The sequence below is a fragment of the Callorhinus ursinus genome, unplaced genomic scaffold (genome assembly GCF_003265705.2).
Source record: "Callorhinus ursinus isolate GAN/ISIS: 27379988/994484 unplaced genomic scaffold, GSC_fseal_2.0 scaffold10, whole genome shotgun sequence".
Taxonomy (NCBI): domain Eukaryota; kingdom Metazoa; phylum Chordata; class Mammalia; order Carnivora; family Otariidae; genus Callorhinus; species Callorhinus ursinus.
Genome location: NW_027397072.1, coordinates 52,717,204 through 52,731,222, shown reverse-complemented (window position 1 = coordinate 52,731,222; position 14,019 = coordinate 52,717,204). Strand labels below are relative to the sequence as shown.

Below are 14,019 nucleotides of genomic sequence, written 5' to 3'. Positions count from 1 at the left end.
CTTTTTTTTTTTGTTAACTAAAATAGATGGCTATTTTATTTTCACCTTTCACAATACAAATGAAAATTACTTTTTTTTTTTGGTCCCACTACTCCCCTGCAAAAACTATTCTCTCTTTGATAGGAAGGGGGAGCAAGTCTTTCTGGTTATCCTGTTAGAAAACACCTAGACTCACAGCACCATGATATCCTGGCGAAGTAAAGTAATGTAAAATGAATATAAAGAGCTTCCCTCTCTCCTTATCTGTCTGGTTGAGACATTCCTGGCTGAGTGGGCACCACCATGGGACAGGCGGGAGGTCTCATCACTGGGGGTGCAAGCATCATTGGCATGTGGCCTCTCATAGGTGGCCTCATTCCAGGAGCAGGTCCCACTGGCATCATCCCAGGAGGAGGAGGGCCCAACACTGGCATCATGGGAGGGGCCCTCCATATGGGGTGCTGGCATCATACCAGGGCAATAAGGACCTGGGAGATTGGGGGGGAGGTGGGATCATTGCCCCTGCAGGAGAAGGAGCAAAGAATGGAGTAGGAGGTATCTTTCCTTATGGAAATGCAGTGGTTATTTTGTCGATCAGGCTCTGTCTGGGCCTGCTCTTCTGTCCATTTCTGATAGTAGTCTTTCATATTCTCTTTGTGCTTCCTAACACTGCAGTGTGTCTTTCGCACAGATGGAGAGTCATGGGTAAGGTACGTGTCGCAGTAGTCACAATAAAACTTAGGCATGTTGCTCTGCAGGCCATTGGCCATTCTGTCCCTGATTTGTTTTCTTAATTTGATTTTTGGATTATTCATTGCAGGTGTGTAGAAATACAATTGATTTTTTTGTATTTTCATCTTGTATCCTGCAATCTTGCTGACCTAGTTTATTAGTTCTAATAGTATTTTTTAGTGGATTTCTTAGGATTTTCAATATACAAGATCATATATGTGAATAGAGTTTTACTTCTTCCTTTCAGTCTGGATACTTTTTATTCCTTTTTCTTACCCTTTATCCTGAGGAATGGTCTTAAGGGTTCAGAAAGACTAAAATGTACTCGACCAATCTCTGGAGAGAAACTCGAAAGTGTACCCACTGTATGCTCCACATCCTACTTGGTGATCATGTTTGTATCCATTTATTGAAAACAAAATAAAACATATGTGGAGTATTCACGGTGCCCTAAAAGTCTAATGGGAGTGTTCTTTTTATTCTTCTCCTCTTGGGCTAACATGTTTCGTTTTCAGGAGACACTTATTGAGAACTTCTTTTTGACATATTTTCTAGGTATCCAGGATATGATGCTGAACAGGAGTGGCCAACACCTAGCTCAAAGTCTAACCAGGGAGACAGACAAGCCAAACTGATAATTATACACTCATGAGAGCAACACAGTTTATGGGAGGGATGTACAGAGTGATATGGGAGCATAGGAAAGGGGAAAGGGAAAAAGATTCTCAATGAAAGCAGATTGGATTGGGACATCTTGAAAAGTAGGCAGGGGGCCCAAGTGTGTTTCAGATACACAAAACCCCAACTGGCCCTCCACCAGGACCAATTCTCCAGTGATTTCTCCTTCCCTATTTGATTAGTGTGCAAATAGGAGTGTGTAGACCCCCCAGTGGGAGTCCTACAAGGACCCTGGAGGGCTGAGTAAGTCTAAGAAAAGAGAAATAGAAAGAATGGTTGAGATCAACCAGGAAGCATAAATATGACTTCCTCTTGGCTTCTTGAGAGAAGTTACTCATCCTGTTATCTTTCTCTTCCCAGCAACCCTCTTCCCTTGGCCTGTAATATGACTTTGTTCTCTGGCATTCTGCTCTACTCAGGGCAAGGGGCCTCAGTTCAAATCCTGCCTTAGGTAGCCACAAATGTCTACTTTATTTTGTTCCGTTGAATAGGCCACAAATGTATCATCAAAATGCCTGATTTTAGGGTGGCCAACCATGCTGTTTTGCTTGAGAGTATCCCAGTTCTACCATGGAAAGTCCTGCATCCTGGGAAGCCCCTCAGTCCGAGGCAAGCTGGAATGGTTAATCACTCTCTCAGTATGCGTAGACAGGAGCAATCTTCAAAGGAGTTTCATTCAACATTGGAAATCAAAGGTTTTTTTTTAAAGATTTTATTTATTTATTCATGAGAGACAGAGAGAGAGAGAGAGGCAGAGGGAGAAGCAGGCTCCCAAGGAGCAGGGAGCCCGATGTGGGACTCGATCCCAGGACCCTGGGATCATGACCTGAGCCGAAGGCAGACGCTTAACCATCTGAGCCACCCAGGCGCCCGGAAATCAAAGGTTTTAATGCATCTGGGAGGTACTATCGTCTATTGATGATTAGTTAAGACTCTGAGGTTAAGAACTAGGATAGCCTTTCAGCTCTGCCAGTTACAGTTTCCAGGGTTTGGGCCACTTATCTGTCATTCTGAGTCTCACTTTTCACATCTGTGGAACCGTAGGAATAACACTAATCTCATAGGATTGTTGAGAATTAATTGAGAGAATGCCTGCAGAGTGCTCGGCACAGGATCTGGAACGTTGCAAGGGATCGATAAATAATCAATATTCTTGTTCAGAGGTCAGCAAACTGAAGATAGTGGGCCAAATCCAATCAGCCTCCTGTTATTATAAATAAAGTTTTATTGGAGCCACATCCCTGTGTTCACGTGTTATCTATGGCTCCTTTCAAGCTAAAGCGGCAGGGTTGAGAAGCTGCAATAGCTGCCTAGCTTAAAATAGTTTCTGGTCCTTTATAGAAATAGTTTGCTGATTCCTGCTCCTGCTAATATTACCAAGTGCAGTTGAAGGAGTCCTGACTCAGAGCCAGGAAGCCTGGCCTCCAGTGTGATAAGCATTAGCTCTGTGACTTCGGGCAGATCACCCGACTCCTCAGGATTTATGTCCTTGCCTGCGAAACAAGTAAATGATGTATAATAAGGCCCATCCATGTGGCCAAACTTCTGGGACCTATGTTTTGAACCTATGAGACACTTACAGAAAGAAGTTCTGTGGAAGGGGGGTGAAGTATGCAGTGAATTCTGGCTTTGATGCCTCATTCTTGAATTCCCCAGATTTGATGAGGTGTTCCGTTCCTGAGCTGCGCCCTTAAGAGTAATCCCAGCAGCCTTCAGAAGAGGGTGGGATGAGCAAGCTCATCCGACCCGCCTGAAAGTCTCTTGTCAATGGCTGTGGAGAAGTCAGGCGCTGTGTCCTACCCCACCAGGGAGCCTGGTTTCTGGTGTGAGGAAGAATGAGTCACAACCCCCTCCCACCTGATCTACCTGCCTACAGGGCGTTGTGGAGAGTCACCCTTATTTGTTAATGATAATTTTTAAATGACTCTGAGCCACCTCAGAGGTCTGCCTCTGCTCTCCTGAAAGTGCTGATTACAGAATGATGTCCTCTGGTTTCATAACTGGACAAAATGCACATTAATAGATAAGGAGAGAGAGGGAGAAGAGAGAGAGAGAGAGAGAGAGAGAGAGAGAGAGAGAACCAGGCTCTCAAGAGTTTTCCATATTTAATAACCCATTACATAGAAAACTCCCACCAACTCTTTATTTTTTTTAAATATTTTATTTATTTATTTATTTGAGAGACAGAATGAGAGAGAGAGAGTACATGAGAGGGGGTAGGGTCAGAGGGAGAAGCAGACTCCCTGCTCAGCAGGGAGCCCGATGCGGGACTCGATCCCGGGACTCCAGGATCATGACCTGAGCCGAAGGCAGTCGCTTAACCAACTGAGCCACCCAGGCGCCCCCACCAACTCTTTAGATGTAACTCCATTTTATAAAGAAATCTCTTTCTCCCCTCTTTTTTCTCCCCCCCCGCGCCCCATTCCAGATGCTTTCCCTCATTTGTCTCCCTAAACACTAGTTTAAGTCCTTCTCCTTTGAGAACCTACTCGGCTAACACAAGCCACCCATCTCTCCCTCTTCTGTGTGGTTGGAGCCTCTACCCAGCACTTCCTCACACCTGGTCTGGATTGTTTTCTGATAGTTCTGTGGGCATTAGTCCCCTCTTCCCAGAAGGACTGTCATTTCCACAAGGGTGGGGCAGGGCTGTGCTGTCTACCTCATCTGCATGCCCTGCAGGTGTGGGCTGGCACTGGGCACAGCAGGAGGTGGGGGCCTGGTAGAAGGTTCTCCTCACCTGCCTCCAGCCAGTTATAGGGCTGGGACTTGCCATCTCATCCAGGCTCTGGAGGCTACATTTAAACCTCTCCTACACCCAGATCTCTTTTTTGATTTGTTATCCTAGTGGGTGGGTTGATTCATCCTGCCCTGCTCTTTCCTCAAGGCTGTAGTATGTCAGGGCTGGACCTCCCCCCCCCACCCCCAGCCCCCATCAGAATACCAACATCAGGGTTTGGCTGGTGGCAGCCTTTCCCTAGTGAATAAAGAAAATGAACTGTGTTGTCACCACAAACGAGTGCTTATCTGCCTTGTTCTCTTTTTGCAGAATAATTAACATTCTGTTGCTAGGAAAGCCATGAGTGTCATGGGGATGTCTAATTGCATTTACATACTGGAGCTCTTTTGATTCTCTTTACTTTTGGTATCAACTTTTATTATGATTATACGGGGGAAAACTAACCCTTTTTTACTTTATTTATTTATTTATTTTTAAGTTTATTTGAGAGAGAGAGAGAGAGAGAGTGCACATGAGTGGGGGGAGGAGCAGAGGGAGAGGGCCAAGCAGACTCCCTGCTGAGCACAGAGCCTGACACGGGGCTCGATCCCACAGCCCTGAGATCATGACCTGAGCTGGAATCAAGAGTCAGATGCTCAACCGACTGAGCCACCTTGGCGCCCCAAACCCTTTTTGTTAAACTAATGTGGATATTAATTATTTCTAGCAGAAAAAACACACATTCAAGACATAGGGTGTTTACTTCCTGCACTTTCCTGGGCAGTCTGTGGAGTGGCCACTGGGAACCCCGCTGCAGGGGAATGAAGGCCCCACGGACATTTCTCCTTCCCACTGAGGAGTGGGAGGTGTGGGACAAGCTAGTCAGGAGCATTCATTCGCTCACCTTTTGTTGTGCATCTGCTAAGTACTAACAAATGAGAAGACAACATTTTCCATCTGTATGATTTGTTTTCCACACATGGACTTTGGTCTCAGACTTCTAGCCTCTAGAACCATGAGGAATTAAATTTCTGTTGTTTAAGACACCTAGTCTGTGGTATTGGTTACAGCAGCCCTAACAAACTAATACACTGGGTCTAGTGCTCCTTATTTTTCTGGCAACTATGAGCTTCTCAACCAATTCTAGATGTTCTGTGGGACTTCGCTTTTGCAGTTCTTAGTGAGCTCTCAAAGGACAGTGTCCTTCCTGCCCATCAGTTTTTCTTTTGTTTCCCTTTAATTATTGAAGTATAATTGACATACGATGTTATATTAGTTTTAGGTGTACAACATCGTGATTCGACAATTCTATAAAGTACTCCGTGCTCACCATGACATGTGTAGTCACCATCTGTCACCAAACAACATTATTACAATATTATTGACTATATTCCCTATGCCATTCTTTTCTTCTCTGTGACTTATTTATTTTGTAACTGGAAGTTTGTGCCTCCTAATCCCCTTTATTTCACCCCCACGCACCTCCCCTCTGGCAACCATCTGTTCTCTGTATTTGTTTGGGGGGCGCCTGGGTGGTTCATTCGGTTAAGTGTCCGACTCTTGATTTGGGCTCAGATCATGGTCTCAGGGTCATGAGGTAGAGCCCCATGTTGGGCTCTGAGCTGGGCACGGAGCCTGCCTCGGATTCTTTCTCTCCCTCTCCCTCTGTCCCTCATGTGCCGCTCACGTTGTCTCTCCCCCCCCAAAAAAAAGTTTTGTTTTTTTAGATTCCACATATAAGTAAAATCTTGTCTCACCAATAAAATTTTTTTTTAAAGATTTAATTTATTTATTTGAGAGAGAAAGAGAGACAGAGAGCAGGAGCAGGGGGAGGAACAGAGCGGGAGGGAGAGGGACAAGCAGACTCTGCGCTGAGCACAGAGCCCAATGACGGGCTCAATCTCGAGACCCAGGGATCATGACCTGAGCTGAAACCAAGAGTCTGACACTTAACCAAATGACCCACCCAGGCGCCCCAATGCCAATCAAATTTTAACACAGAGTTTTACCCCACTTTTTTATTCTTTGCATCATTTTCCTCCTGGTGTGCTGGGAAAACCTGGGACCGGAAGTTAAGAGGCTGAAGCCAAGAACATTGTTATCAAGCTGTGTGACCTTGGGGAGGTCACAAAAGCTCCTGGGCCTTGGGACTCTTGGCCTGTAAAACCAGTGGTGGAGAGGTGGGCTCTCTGAAGGCCCTCCCCAGCTCTGACAGATACTCCTGAGTCTGCCATTAACCTCTCACTGGACACTCTAGTGAGTTCTATCTTTCCTCACGTTGCTGATTTCTCCCGTTCATAAAGTAGCTAGGAAATTCCTTATTGCTAATACCTGTAAGGGAGGCCAGCAGAAAGAAGTTCCTCTCAGAGCTCCCATGTGCTAGTGAGAAAACCAGGAAGTGTAGTTCCAATTCCTGGGAGTAGACCTGAAATTCTAGAGCTGTCAGTTAAATTCCTAGCACTGCCTCTGACCTCCTTTGTTCAACGAGAAAAGTTAATGAATTACTTTTTGTTTCAACATAGGCAGTGGTATGTTCCTTGAAAACTGGATGATCGTGGAGATATAAAATAGTGCAAAAATGAATTGATGAGCAGCCAGTCCTGTGAATCTGCCACCTATTCTAGGGAAGCTTTGCCATTTTGGCAGCATGGTTCGGCCTATGGTTTGGTGTTGAGTCTGGGTCCAAATGAAGTATGGGTCTGCCTCCTTTTCCCCATTCCACGTGCAGCCCATCAATCCAGCCTCGAACGCTTTGTCAGCCTACCTACTGTAACAGGTGCAGGCTCACGTGTCATGCTGGCACACACCTTGAGCCCATCCTAGGATTTGTTTACCTGAAATTGGAGGCCGCCAACCGTTTTCCTGATGAGTGCCCAGTGGCTTCATGTTTTGCTGTGTGTCCCTCTTCAGTTCTGTTTAGCTCAATGCAGCTTCATAAATTTAAGTATTTCCTGATGTATTCAGAACCATAAGGATACACAGTGTCACATATAAAAGGACTACATGACCCAGTCCTAGATTCCAGAGAGCTTACATTCTTTCCAGGAAGATAAGATATGTACATGAAACAATCTGAGAACTGTCAAAAGGAAAGAGCTATAGTCCCTGTTGGGCTGATGAGAGGCTCGAGTGCTCGAGTGGGTAATTGAGTCAGTAAGTTCCAGGACTGGTAAGAAAGGAGAGAAATTGGAGACGGCCGCAATTTTAGGAAAGAGAAAATGTGGGCCTTGATCTGTTTTGTCATTTTTTAGAATGAGCCAGGTGATACCAGTTTATGGGCATTTCAGGCCCTGGAGGATCAGAAGAATCCCCTAGACTCTGATGGAAGTCAGACGTTGGGTTGAGGGATCTTAGGAGAGGTATGAACTAGTAGAGAGAAGGGCCAGCGATGGAAAGTGGCCATCTTCAAGCCACCAAGTGGCTTGAAGAAACAGCCTGTTTAATTTGGACTGTGCGAGATGGTTTCCAAGCAAACACCCTCTCCTCTCTCCATCCCATACCTTTTTCACTTTCCAGATCCTGATGTCATGACTCAGCACAGCTGCAGTTATGTATCTTTTCCTTTCCGCCTGAACCCCCCTCAGCTAAAGTACCACTTTCTTGGCACCCAACATGGAGTGCACTGCCAATGGAGCAGATGAGAGATTGATTTTGGACTGTCAGCCTTCATGGAAAGCTGAGGGCTACTGCATGGCTTTCCCTGAGGTGGCCCCTAAAAAATGGGGTGGGGTGGGTCTTCTGAGAGGGTGGAATTTGCACAAATCTTTTCTAAACAATGGGCACTGGGAGACCTCCATCCTTTCTAAATCAACCTGGATTCTGACCCCCTTTAGATGGAGTTTCAGGGTTTATTTCCATCCAGTGGGGCAGGGATGGCATTGTGGTGGCAGTTAATGTGATGGCTTACCTGGGAAGGTCTGAGGGCTCCAGGGAAGAGAGGGATGCTGGATGAGGCAAGGGCCCCCACCAAGCTATTATAGGAAACCACAAATCTAACAGGAGAGAACAGATTTTCTTTTTCATCCTGACAGGTCAACTACCTCCTTGGAGCATGCCAGGAGCCATTGGTAACAGGTAACTTTGTTATTTAAAATATCATCAAGAGGAATTTGGGGCTGGGCCTTGGTCTTTCCTAGGTGGAGGAAAGGACACATGACCTAATGAGGGTTTAAGATGATTGGGATCATTGTTTCAGGGGTCCTGGAAATGGTACCTTCCCGGAGGGCTGGAACATTCCTGTAAATTAATTCACCTATGCCCATCTCCTCCCAAGACAAGTGAGAGAGGGGGACGGCAGACCCACAGAGACAAGACCACAGGTGGATAGAAAACACACTTTCCTTTTACTATTCTCCTTCCAACTGCATTATTTTTTGGCAGTTAAGGGTTGGCATGGCTGGTTACCACTTGAGTTCTGGTCTGGCTGTGATAGTGTATACCAGGAAGAGATGACCTTCGTGGCTCAGTCAACTCAGAAAGGCAGTTTTGCTGCTTCCCAGCAAATAACTGAACAATCTGGGTCTGACAGAATTTGGGCTAGGTGTCCTTTCTTGTGAAATTTTGATATAAGAGGAAAAAGGCCATTCACTGACTTTGTTACCTTGTGAGAGGCAGTATATCGTGGTGGTTAAGAGCATGGGCTTTGAATTCATTTGATTCATATCTTGTATCCCTTGCTTAAGAGCTGTATGCTCTAGACCAAGTTCCTTACCTTCCCCAGGCCTCAGTTTCTTCATCAGTAAAACAGGGACAATAATCCTATCTAAGTAAATCCAGATATAAAAGTTGCTTTAAGAATTCAATGAGATAATATATGTGTGGCACATGGTGATACGACCGGTAAATGATAGCCAGTAGTAATAATTATTACTTATAGAAGATTTGGATAGGGTAGCTATTTGGTGGATTCAGTGAGATGGGCCATTTGGCAAAGAAGTTCATTATAATACTCATTATTAAAAACAAACAAATAGGGTCACCTGGGTGGCTCAGTTGGTTAAGTGTCTGACTCTTCATCTCAGCTCAGGTCTTGATCTCAGGGTCACGAGTTCAAGCCCGCCTTGGGTTCCACACTGGGTATGAAGCCCGCTTAAAAAAAAAATTAAAAACAAACAAATAAATGTCCAAAACACTGGGAAGAGATATAAATAGGACAGATGCCCTTGACCTCCTCTATGACCACATGGCAATAACCTTTGGCTACTGGGCAGCTGACTGAGGCTGGCTACCTAGCTTTCCCTACCCCATGACGTATGAGAGTACAGTACGCTTTGTCTTGCTGGTGGCCAACGTAATAGGTCTGAGTTGGAAACTAAATATATCCACTCAGAGAATATATACTGATCTCCTGCTCTATGACAGACACTGTTGTAAGAGCTGGGGTTTCAGCAGTGGCCAATGTCCTTGACCCCATGGCACGACATAGTACCTACATGTAAACAATGAACAAGGTCATTTCTGATAGTGATAAGGGCTGTGGGAATATCTTCTTTTCCTCTAGACCCATATGTTAGAGGCTTTGCCATAGCAAAGACTCCTGCTGATGTTCAGTGTGGCTTTCAAGGCCACCAGGGCTGATTCCCCTGTGCCTACTTATGCACACATAGGACTCCAGGGCAAAGCTTCTGACTTATGAGACATAAGGGCCCCCAGGTCCTGTGAAATACAGAGCTCCACTCAGTGTGGGAGAGCCTTGGAAAATCCTTTTTCCCTCCTCCTGGGATTATGTTAATAGGTCTTATATCCTAAAATGCCCCTTTGCAATAAAATTCATGTTTTCAACCAACTCAGTACTTTCCTGTCTCTCCCATTTGCACAGATCTCTGTTATTTGGAAGTTTATAAAATGTGTAGAGTCCTCAGGATTACATGTTTCTTAGTCAAACAGAAATATGTTCCCTTTTTTATCGTCCATGTAGAAAAGTATCTCTGGAAACATATACCAACCAATGCCAAATGCCTGCAAGTCAGGAAAAAAGATACCTGCCAAATCTTGAAAGTTGGATTTTCATCCAAAGTGAAAATTAGGGAGCTGGCTCTCCTGTACTTTGGATCTGTGACACAGGAAGCTGAGCGGGCCCTGAACTAGAGGTCAGGGGAGCCCAAGTTCTCTGGAAGTTATTAGTCATGTTACATTGGGCAAATAGCTGAATATCTCTGGGGCTGTTTTCCCGTCTGTCAAGTGGGACAATTCAAGAGTTGTTGGGGGGGATAAAATGAGGTAGTGCATCTATTTGCATGACCCATCCAACACCCTGGCTTCTTTGTTCCTTGACCTCACCTCCGGAAAACCTCTTTCTGCAACCCAGCTCAGCCTTCCACTCTCTTGGTTACACCCTAGATCACACTGTCTTCAGCAACTGCTCTTATCTCTAAAATTTGGTTTCAAGGATTCCCTCCTCTGAGAATGATCTATTCTTCTTCTGGCTCCCTGGCCCCCACACTGCAGAATTCCCTGGTCCCCTTGGGACCACCCATCCATTGCCCCTACACCTCTATCATTATTCCTCTCCCCCTTTGGCCTCACTTTCTTTCTTGTCTACTCTAGAAGCAGGGCTTTTTTTTTTTTTTTTAAGATTTTATTTATTTATCTGACAGAGAGAGACACAGCGAGAGAGGGAACACAGGCAGGGGGAGTGGGAGAGGGAGAAGCAGGCTTCCCGTGGAGCAGGGAGCCCGATGCGGGGCTCGATCTCAGGACCCCGGGATCATGACCTGAGCCGAAGGCAGATGCTTAACGACTGAGCCACCCAGGCGCCCCTAGAATCAGTGCTTTATCATAACCATGCCCCCTTTTCCCTGTTACATTTTCTTGGCACAATCACAGCTGTAGTTGAACCCAACTATTCAGGTGGTTGCAGCTGAACATAGTTGGGGAAAATCACACAATGGGACTATTTTTTTTCCCCATTTAAATGTCATGACCCCTTACCTTAAATAAGCATTCACCACAGCCTAGCTACCCCATTATGTTTCCCTAGTAAGTTTGCTTGGCAATTCATCAAAGAGGCTATTTTATACTCTCTTCTCCTTTCTTAAAACTCCTCTGTCTTCCCCTGCCTGCCACTGCTGATGAACCTTACCCCATAATTCAAAGAGAATTGAAGGATTTGACAGAAACACCAACATCTTTCCATCTTTCCCCCATCCAATCTACCAGCCTCTCCATACCTGAATTCACATTCTCCATCTTCCTTTCACCACAGAGGGAAATCTGCCCATTTTTGCCCAGAATTCCTCCCCTTCTCAGCAGCTTCACTCCTGTGGTTAACTCACCTTCTTTCATGCATCCATCTTCTGTCTCCTGGATCTGTTTCCCACGTATAAACGTGCTGTAATGTCTCCCACCTTAACACAAAACAAAATGCATTCCCTTTTGACCCTGCATCCTCCTGCCATTCCAGTTCTTTGCTCCCTGTCCGTGAAAACCTTCTAGAGAGTTGTCTACGCTCCCTGCCTTCACTTGGTCACCTCACATTCGCTCTTCAGCCCACCCCTGTCTGGATTCTGCCTCTCCTGTTTCACTGAAGCAGCTCTGTCTGGGTGACGGTCACCTCCATGCTCTTTTGTTGTCCTCTTACTGGACTATCAGCATCCAATAAGATTACCTCCCGCCTCCTGCTGGAAACAGCCACCCCATTTAGATTCCCTGATGTGCCCTCTTCTGGTTTGCTTTTAAACCTTCTGGCAACACTTCCCAGTCCCCCTAGTCTCATCCGCCTGTTACCCAGGGTCACCAATGTGCTGATGACTCCCTAATTAATATCTTCAGCTTTGACTTCTTCATTGAACTCGATTCAAATATACAAACACACACCAGATGTCTTCACCAGCATATCCATAAGCCATCTCAAATGTTAACTTTCTAGAGCAGAACTAAGGACTCCTCCCAAAACTCGTTCTTCTCCAGCATTTCCTACTTTGGGTTAATTTGGCAGTCTCTTCCCCTAGTCTGTGAGTTCCTTTGGGGGCGCTTATTCATCATTGTATTTAAAAATCCTCAGTGTGTGGTAAGTGTTGGTGCTCAGCAAATATCTGTTGAGTGAGGGAATGAAGGAAGGAAGACATGAGGTTCATCTTCAACTCCATGCCAAGGAGAAGGGAGATCTCTGGTGTCACGGAGACATTCATCCACACTGTCCCTGGGGGAGGCAGAGACCAGGCTCTTGTTTGCCCCCTCTTGGGTGAAGGAAAGTAATCGAGTGAGTGGCAGTTAGGGTGAGACACTGTGTTTTCTCTGTTACATGAGGAGATCTGTGGTGGCAAGGGCTCCTCAGGTGGGACACCTGTGGAACTCACCTGTACACAGGTGAAGTCATTTGGGGTTAACCACAGCTTGCTTCACCATGTCTTCCTGCCTCCACCCTAGGGTGGAGCTCCTGTGCTGTTCCCCAAACACATGCCTAAGGGTGGTGATGGTGTGTGCTTAGAATAAGCTCCAGAGGCCAGGCCTGATTTTGGCAAACCAGCCTCTAGCAGTGGTTCTCCAACCTGATTGCACTTCATGATCACCTGGGAGCTTTTGCGAGACACGGATACCTGAGCCCATCTTGGGGGTTTTGCTTTAATTGGTCTGGGTGGGGGCCATGATTGGTATTTTTAAAAAAGCTCCTAGGTGATTCCAATGTGTGGCCAGTCTGAGAACCCTGTTCTAAATGGATTAGATGGAATGTTCCTTTCTCCCTCAGTTGGGAAGGAAGAGCCTTGTGTGCAAAGGGGAAGAGGGCTGGCTGCTCTGGAGGCTCTAGGCATGGTTCCCCCCTGCCCCCCAACCTATGCCTGGAGGTCCCATCAGGACTTTTCCTCCAAGACAGGGGCCAGCACACTTTTCATGCAAAGGGCCGGACAGTAAATATGTTGGTTTCAGGGGCCATTTGGTCTGAGTCATAGCTACTTAATTTTGCTATTGTAGTGGGAAAACAGCCATATGCAATATATAAATGCATGAGCACAGCTGTGTTCCAAAGAACTTCATTTATGGACACCGAAATTTGCATTTCATACAATTTTCACATGTCATGAAAGGCTTTTTTTTCCATCAGCCATTAAAAAATGTAAAAACCATTCTTAGTTTGTGCACCATATGCAAAAAAGTGGTGGCCTGGATTTAGCCTTCCAGTTCCCTGGTCCACGAGATGAGTGGCAGCCACTCTTCACAGCTTGATAAATGGCAGAGGCCTTCCCACCTTCCCCTCTCTGGGCTTTCCCATTTCTCCACTGACAATGGTTAGCAAACCAGCTCTTCCTATAAGGAGTGTCAGTCAAGAGAGGAATCCTACTTTATTTACTTATGCACTTCATCCGGAACGAGAGTTCAGGTGTACTCAAGCAGGTGATCTTTAGAAAAGATAAGGCTTAGATTTTTAGCTCTTTGAGTCATGCATTTTCTCCAAGGAGCTGAGGGCATTGTGGGAAGAACTTTGAACAGACACTCTTCCTTATGCAATCCTCACAGTTAGGAAGGAGTAAGCAGCAAGAGAGAAACTTTGAGCGCTGTGAGAGAGAGAGAGAGAGAGTAACTAGAGCCTAGTTGTCTCATTTGTTAATCCTATCTTCCCTAACCAGATTTAGAGTTTGGAGCAGACACTGTGAACGATGCCCATGTCCTACGTCTCGCTGTCCAGCTTCCATGTCTTCAGAGGGGCCCCATGTCCAGCTCCACAGGGTAAACCATAAGTAGTCCAAGTTAAGAAATAGATACCAAAGAAATAGTCCCTTTTCTCCTTCTGGTCTTTGTCTTGGATGCCTGTTGATGCCTGGAACTGTGGCAGCTATGTTGGGACCATGAGGGGGGTTAGTCTGAATAGGACCCACCAAGGATGATAGAGCAGAAAGGTGGAAACAACTTGGGTCTCTGATGACATTGTTGTGCCACTGAATGAATCAACTCTGGAGCTGCCCTGTGCTGGAATTCTT

The 14,019-nt window shown here is 45.8% G+C and overlaps 1 pseudogene; it reads right to left on the bottom strand.

Moving 5' to 3' along the window:
• Window positions 1-239: 239 nt before the first annotated feature.
• On the bottom strand, window positions 240-725 carry LOC112820724 (U1 small nuclear ribonucleoprotein C-like; annotated as a pseudogene).
• Window positions 726-14,019: the final 13,294 nt, after the last annotated feature.